The sequence below is a fragment of the Olea europaea genome, chromosome 7 (genome assembly GCF_002742605.1).
Source record: "Olea europaea var. sylvestris chromosome 7, O_europaea_v1, whole genome shotgun sequence".
NCBI classification, from domain to species: domain Eukaryota; kingdom Viridiplantae; phylum Streptophyta; class Magnoliopsida; order Lamiales; family Oleaceae; genus Olea; species Olea europaea.
In genome coordinates, this window is record NC_036243.1 from 1,818,861 (window position 1) to 1,827,377 (window position 8,517).

At 40.0% G+C, this 8,517-nt stretch overlaps 1 pseudogene; it reads left to right on the forward strand.

Annotated features, from left to right (window-relative positions):
* Positions 1 to 3,941: 3,941 nt before the first annotated feature.
* Positions 3,942 to 8,278, forward strand: LOC111397763 (annotated as a pseudogene).
* The last annotated feature ends 239 nt before the right edge of the window (positions 8,279 to 8,517 follow it).

Here is an 8,517-nt window from a genome sequence, read left to right on the forward strand (position 1 = left end):
ATGAGGATATGTCCAGAGTGGGGTGGACCTCTTTCAGTCGACCCAATAGTCCTTGGGCACTCCAAGAGGCCCAAAAGTTTGCAAAATCGTCGTACAGGGGATGCTCTTCGAAGTGGTCGATGAAGTTCTGCACAGCCACCTCCCCTGCCGAATTAAGCTCCTCCCTCAGGGAGGCGATCTCCTCAGCTTGGGCATCCGCCCTCTACCTCAGCTCCGCCTTTTCTTTATTTGAGCCTCCATGGCGAGCCGGTGGTGCTCGTTTGCATGATGCACTCTTCTGGTGATAGCAGCCACCTGGCACTCCACTTCATAGAGCTCCTTCTTCAGCCGCTCTACTTCTCCCCTGGCGATGGCCAGCTGGGCCTCGACTTCCTTCCTCACCTTCTCTTCTTTCGAGGACTTGGCCCGAGCCTCGCTCACAGCGTCCCCATACTGCATTACCTCATCAAGGCGCTTGGCGAAGTCTTTCCTCTTAGCATTCACGTCTTTCACCAAGCCTTCGAGTTGGATGATCGTGCTGAGAGCCCGGGCCACACATGCACTGTTTGCCGTGACCAAGTCTTTGGCAGTGCATAAGGCGGTGTGATCTCTCCACTCTTCGATCCAATATTTATTGTGGACCACCGCCACTGCAGCTGTCTCCAGAGGAAGAGCCTCCAGCACTTCTTTCACTGGCTCCTCTGAATTGGTGTCCAAAAAGTCCACCTCCTTCGAGGGATGGGCTCTTCTCCTCTTTGGCTGCCCTGACACTTGGACAATTGGCACAGCTGCTACGGGCGATGTGGCCGGGGTAAGGGAAGCCTCTGATGGTGCGAGCGTCCTCTCCGGGATGGCTACCCTAGTAGGAATGGTAGTCTACCTCAGAACCGAAGGCGGCCTCGCCACAATTGGGCGCTTCGATGGGGCAGCAGGCTTCTTGCCCCTCTGTAACAGGTTTATGTCTGGGTCCTCTGCCACCTCCTCCTTGATCGGAGGCTGGAGCCTTTTGCTGACATCCACCATATTCTCCATCTGCTTCTTGTACACCGAGGAAGAGGTCTTCAGGGCTTTCACCTCTGCCATCATCTTCTGGATGGTTTTGAAGTCTGGCCTGAGAGGCAGCTTCTTGTTAAAGTTATCTGCAAGGGAACAAGCAAATTGGTACAAGTGTAAAGAGTTTGAAAAGTACTGAAAGGCATTCGATTCGGGACATTTACCTTGAGAGGCCATCAAGTTGTGCATCACAAAGTGGATTTTTTCCTAATTAGCTAGTGGTAAGACCTCTTCTTCGGGAGCAACTAATAGATAATGCAGATGATGTTGAAGTCATCGGTGGAAAGCTCGCACCAAGGAAGAGTGCCTTCAAAAGAGCACAATTATTAGTTATGATCTGAACTGAAGACAAACAAAGGAAAATGCAAAACAACAAGCACGAATGGAGTGTAGGAAACCTATGAGGTCAGGTAATACCAGCCCCTGGTCTTATCCCCCCCCCCAGCCGCCACCTTGGGGATATAGAGGGTCTGAAAAACAGAGAAGGGCATCTCTACCCAAGCAACGTCTCCTTCCACAACATCTAGGAGCCCACCATTTTGCTCTAGGAGTTCGGGTTCAATTAGATAGGAGCTAAGCCATATGACCTAAGTACCATACGGAAGAATGGGTGGGTCGCAAGCCTAAGGCCAGCCCTGAGAATCGCCTCACTAATTGCTACTCACCCTGAACTAGGGTAGCAGGCCCGCTCATCAGGTTCGGGCAGGATTAAATCTACGCCATCAGGGATCCTATATTCAGCCCTAAGTCTTTCCAAGTCGACACCCTTTAGCTTAGAGGGATAATCCGACGCTCCCCAATGTACGGATGTGTATACGGGGCTAACTGGCCTCTTCCATATGTTCTCCTACCAATTATCGCTTCGACTATTTCGGAGGAGGTCGCCAGAATGGGCTCGTCCATCCGTACTAGTTCCAACCCCCTCTCCGAGCTACCACTATCCTCAGAAGCCATTTTTCAGAAATGAAAAGGTTTCAAACACTTACTGAAACTCACAAAATTTGGAGTTCCACAGTCGGAAATGATCAGCAGAAGCTGTAGAGTCTCCAGAAACTGGAATTTCTTGCTGAAAAATACTTGAGGAACGCTGGAAAGTGCAAGATTTTTTAGAGCAAAGGGAGTTTCTGATTTCGCAAAAGTGAAAAACTACCCAAATGCTTAAGTTCGCCTTTTATAGATCGCCCCAGCTGATCTCCATCGTTCAATTCAAATGCAATCAATATAGGCTGTCCGTCGCATCATCGATCTGGGCCGTTGAAATGAAACGCCATATTTGATCTACGCCTGAGATCTGGCTGTGTCCCTCATGCTCGCATAAAACGCGTCGCCTTGATCACCACCAGTCGTCTACAATAAGTAGCCATAGCAGCCTTTTAGGGGAATGGGCGTCGCACCCAACTGTCGCCTTGGAAATACGCGACAGCTGTCAAATCATTTAACATCAGAGATACCCGCCTCAGATCGAGTTCTTCACTCAGTTTTACAAAGTTTAGACGCACCTGACGCGGAGTCCCTTGTGGGTCATCACCTCGATAGCTACATTCCCTCCTAATCTTTACAAAGCTTTAGTCATCTCTCAACGCGTCGTCCCCTGTGGGTCAGCACACCAGTGGCAGATGAGCTCCTCACTCAACTTTACAAAGCTTAGACGCACCTGACACGGAGTCCCTTGTGGGTCATTGCCTCCAAACGCATCGTCCCCTGTGGGTCAGCGCACAGGTGGCAGATTCAGCTTTACGATGTTTAGACGCACCTGACGCGGAGTGCTTTGTGGATCATCGTCTCGGTAGCTGCATTTCCTTCTAAGCTTTACAAAACTTCGGCCATTTCCCAACGTATCGTCCAGTTGGCAGCACATCGGTCTGGGATAAGTTCTTTCCTTACACAGTAATGAAGCTTTAGCGCTCTGCCTAAGGTCAACGCTTCGGTGAACATAGAAAACCGACCCACAAGTTCTCACAAATCACGATCCCTATCCCGAGGCAGACATACCCGATCGAAAAAACAAGTCCACCACCAATGTTGTCGATCTGCTAACGTACTGTGAAGCATAGACAATCTACTGAACTGACGGAAGCGTCCTAGCCCCTAAAGTCGAGGTGCAGTACATTCTGAGGTTCTCTGTCACAGGATCCACGCCAATTTCAGAAAGAGATATGTGTCAAGATCCTTTCTGCCCCAAGGTTCAATTGATTTGATGTCTCCATGAGCCTAGTTGATGTGACGTATCAACTTTATGTCAACTCAACTCAGAAGAAGTAATTACCCGCCCATTCTATAGACGCGGCTGATTGACGCCTATGAGCAGACGCCTCACACTGTTAGATGCATACACGTGTCCCACATCCAACAGTTCTCCTCAACTATAAATACCCAAGATTTGACAAGAGGTAAGGCAATGAAACTCTTACAACTTAGCTCTCCATAACAAGTAAATATATATTCTCCTCCCCCACCCCTTTGCACAACCTTGGTACTTTTCTGATCACCTGGGGCTAACTTGATCGTCAGAATGTATGTGGCCGCCGCCACCCCCGCTGGTCCCGGCCGTGTGCATCTGACCGTGTGTTAATTGTGAGCAGCAAGGAATACGTGAAGTAGCTATCGGTTGGCCACGTGGAGGGTCCAATTTGCGAGGTCAACAATTTGGTTTATTATGACCAATAAAATCGATTAATATGTAACTAATGAAATAAATAATATGTAACCAATAAATAATGTATGGCCTGAAATTTGTTAAGTTGTGACAAATAATTTGATAATTGGTGACCTATAAATAATTTGATATTTTGTGACCATGAGATAAATTTGTGATGTATGACCCAGGAATAAAATGTGACCTATTAATTTGATAAATTTGTGATTGAAAAACAAATTGTGACATATAAAATTTGTAATTTGTGACTGTAATGTCTGTAATTGTAATTAATACATAATTGTGACCATAAATTATATATTATTGTGATCTTAATATATTTAATTAATTATTTCGTAATAAAACTTAATTAATATCTGATTTTTAAATAATAAATATCGTTTCTTAGGTTTGAAATCGGTTATACTTAATCTATTAAATATGAAATTTTCCCTTTTTATACATTGTTCATGTCCAAAAAAAGATTGCAACCTTCGTAAAAAGATATGCATCTCAAGTCTTAACCCTAAATCCAAACCCACCTACTATCTTCTCAACAAAGGCATAGAACATTCTAATTCTAAAAATCACCCCATTGTTCTCATTCTTTTTCTCCTCACGACGACTTCATCAATAGAACTATAGAATCAATTTTAAGTGCCATAGTGTTTGTATAGTTTTTTAATTTTAATTTTAATTTTAATTTTAATTTTATTTTTAAAATTCAGGAAATCTAAACAAAATGTAGATTTCAAACCAAAATAGCATTTAAAAGATTATTGATTTGTCTCTATTACAAAGCCATATTGCATCACTTGTATGACTATTTTCAATGAATTATATTGTCATTTACTAACTCTAATTTAACACAAATTTTAGTCTTCTTATTTTGATAGATTTCAAATGGTTAATCATTTTCTAGTTGTTCAAATTCCGCATTAAATTTTACAGCTCTTGAGATACACTCAATTTCTACTTGCTATTTTTCATTTTTTTAAAATTTACAAATAGAAGGCCCGCCTTCTGCAAAAAGGGAAAATCATTATTTTCATTTTCAAAAAAAAAAAAAAAAAACAGGCTAGTGAAAGTACACTTGATTGACAATTCCCAATACACAACACTTTATGAATGAAAATTTGTTGAGAAAATAGATTTAGTTTGAATTGTGAATATTATGTCTCAAATTCTCAGCAAGAACGGCTTAAATAAATAAATAATATGCTTTAATAAAAAATTTTGTGTTATATATAAATTTTATTACATTGACTTTCTTAAGTTTCAGTTCCCTTAACAAAAGTCATGGATCCACTCATGCCTCGAACATAATTCAACTCAATATTTGTAACTAACTAGCTCTATGCTTTTGCTAGGTGATCGATTGGACGGGGAAGTTTTTACAAGTGAAGGCAATTGGCCCAACCATTGCTTCAGCTTATTTAGACAAGAGGCTTCAAGATGACAAAGATTATGGTTTTAGTGTCGTCAAGCCTATGGGTGAAGTGTGCATGGAATGGCTTAATGAGCAAGCAAACAGATCAGTTGTTTATGTTTCGTTTGGAAGTTTGGCTAAATTAGGAGCCAAGCAAATGGAAGCTTAAAAACAAGCAATGAGTACTTCTTATGGGTTGTTAGATCATCCAAAGAAGCTAAGGGGTTGTTCTTTTCGTGTTTGAGTTTTGAATTTGTTTTGAGTTTTGTGTTTTGAGTGTCCGTTTTGAAATTGTTGAAAATGCATTATTTTTGTCACTCTGAAAAAATGTTTCTTAAAACATCAAAATGGAAAACGTGTTTACTTATAAATTTTAAGAATCACCATTGCCAACCAAACCACCACCACAACACCACTGCTATCGCAACAACCACAACCAGTCACCACCACCAACACAATCAACACAACCAGTCAACATAACCAATCCATTGCCAATCGGAATCGCCACCACCAGTCACCACTCTGTACCCGCACTAGCACCAACACTAGTCATTGTCACCACACAGCATTCGATCAAAAAAAATCAAAAACCCCCAAACCAGCAGATCGAAAAGAGAAATGGGTCGCTATGAACAGGTCGAAAAAACCCCAAATCAACAGATTGAAAAAAGCAAAACACCACCATCAACCAAAACCATAATCGACCGTCGGTACCAAAACTATCAACACCACTGCCAAAATCACCATCGTCGCCCGCCGGTACCACCATCAACTAAATCCAAAATCGCCACCACCAAAAGTAGAGACGTTGCATTCATAGCAGTCGAAGAAACACAAACCCCCCTCCCAAAACGCCAGTCGAAGAGAGAGAAGATGAAGACGGGTCCAAACCAAAGTTCGCGACACTTAGAAGATGGAGATGTCGGGGTCAACAAGAGAGAAGGAAGAGATGCTGGAAGGAATGGAGAAGGAAGAATGAAGAGAGACGGGTAGACAGGCTTCAATTTTTTGTTTCCCTCTTGTTTCCGTGTTTTGAACGTTTTGTGGGTTTTTTTTGAAGAAAACAACCAAAACGAGGATTTTGCCATTTTCTGTTTTCTTCATAATTTTTTTTTTGTTTTCAAAAATTCGTTTTCGAAAATGGGAAAGAGAACACGTTTTCACAGTTTTGGAAAATCGAAAATAGAAAACGACCGGAAAACGACAAAGAGAACAGACCCTAAGCTTCTGAAGAACTTTTCGGATGAGACGTCTGATAAGTGTAATTATTTAGGCTATATTAATAAACTTTTATATCGTCAAATTTTTAATTTATACTAAATTTGGATTAATTTTCTTCGTTTTTAATTAGGGACTCGTTCAAAGCACTTGAAAAAGAGATAATGATGAAATTGAATGAAATCTGCAGTTTGAGGATCAAAGTCTCACTATAAAAATTGAAGGACTGAATTGCATTAATTTGAAAGATTGGATGACTTGGAGAAACACAAAGTTAATGGACCATCTACCAATAGGAGTTGGAATTGAAATGGGATGTGGACTTTATGTTAAAGAGAAATACAAAGAAAATCAAATTGGGCATTGAGACTTGCATTTGGAATCTAATTCAATAATTATTTGGACTTTATTATAGTTGGAAGCAATTGGAATCCTATTTACAACAAAAATGTGGGCTGGACTTTGTTTTTTTGTGTTTTATCTAAGGCATTTGATTTCCGGTGGGAGACAACGACATTGGTGGCATTGGAAATACAATACCAGTGGCGGCTGCAAAAGAAGGATATATATATACAGAGAACAAAAGTGTGTATTATATAAACACGCGGACGGCTATGGAAAATAGACGCAAAAAAGAAAAAGGAACAAGGCAGCATTCTCAGAAAAATTGCAAGAATTAATCACGTTTGGTCGATTTATGGTGATGTCTTTTTATTTATTTAATTTCAACATTAAACTAAGTTAAATTATTTTGTGCTAGGATTTTTAATGAAGCTTATTCACGAACCTTTAAATCTTAATTTTATTTATTTTGACGTTTAAAATACGCTTTCAATTATTGAATGATTGATATGGATTTATCTTTCTCTACGATTATATGCACAATAGTTGTATGAGTTTTGCGGCTTGTTTTGTGTTTAAAAATAGAAATAAGTTAGACATAGTATCAGTTGTAGTAAAGTACGATAGAGATAGAAATATACCGTTATACTTTACGTGACCTTTAAGCATTTACAAATCATTTAATGCATTTTTATATATTCGCGTCCGTTATAGAAATATAGTCGAGTCATATTTAAAAATAGGTTTAATGCTAGTGGAAGATTGTTAGACAAATTACGAATATTGGTCTTCATAATTGAATCGTATTGTCAAATTTATAGAGTTCAAGGTTAAAGGAGATTAATATAAGGGGATTTGGGATTCTATTATGCTTTTCACCAGCATATTTTTATAAAACTTGCATTTAGTTATAACCTTGCATTGATTTTAGTTAAATTACGTCTTGCATTTTGAATTAGATTATTTAATTTATAGGGGAAAAAACAACAAATTTCAATAGTTTTTGGTTTAGGCTAAGTTAATTAGAATTTAAACTATTACAATATCAGTGGGAATGATACTTGGACTTAAAGACTCAAAAATCAATTTTAATACTTATTAACGAATCGTGCACTTACGATATTTTTTATCGAATAACAAGTTCATCAACAACGTCCAAGAAAGGACTAAGTGTGTCATGGTGTCGACAGTTAGAAGTTTTGGCACACAAGGTGATAGGGTGCTTTACCACTCAATGTGGTTGGAATACGACATTGGAGGCATTGAGTTTGGGAGTTTCTATGGTGGCAAGGCCTCAACGGACTGACCAAAGTACAAATGCAAAGTTTGTTAAGGATGTTTGGAAAATGGGAATCAAGGCTAGGCAAGACACAAAAGGTATAGTCGAACAAACAGAGATTATTCGTTGCGCGAAGACGGTCATGGAGGATAGAGGCGAAGAAATCAGAAAAAACTCGAAAAAATGGAAAGAAGTTGCAAGGGAGGCAGTTGTTGAGGGAGGAAGTTCACATAAAAACATTGAAGAATTTGTTTCTTTGCCGAGTAATCCTCATTCAAAACTAATTTCATTGAGCAAAAAGAGTCAAATTTGGCGGTGGAATTTGGTGGGTTTAGGGGTATAATGGAGATGTGAGAAATGTACAATATTTTTCAAAATTCAGTGTCCAAAACTCTACATTTTAAACTTCAGTGAACAATTGAAGATATAAACATAAGTTTAGTAACCAAAACTTGACATTTTAAATTTCAGTGACCATTGGAACAATTAACTCTTGGTTATATGTAAATGTTCAGGGTCTTAGCCCCTGTTTGACAACCAATAAAAATGAGTTTTTGGTGGGGGGGGGGGGGGGGAAGGGTT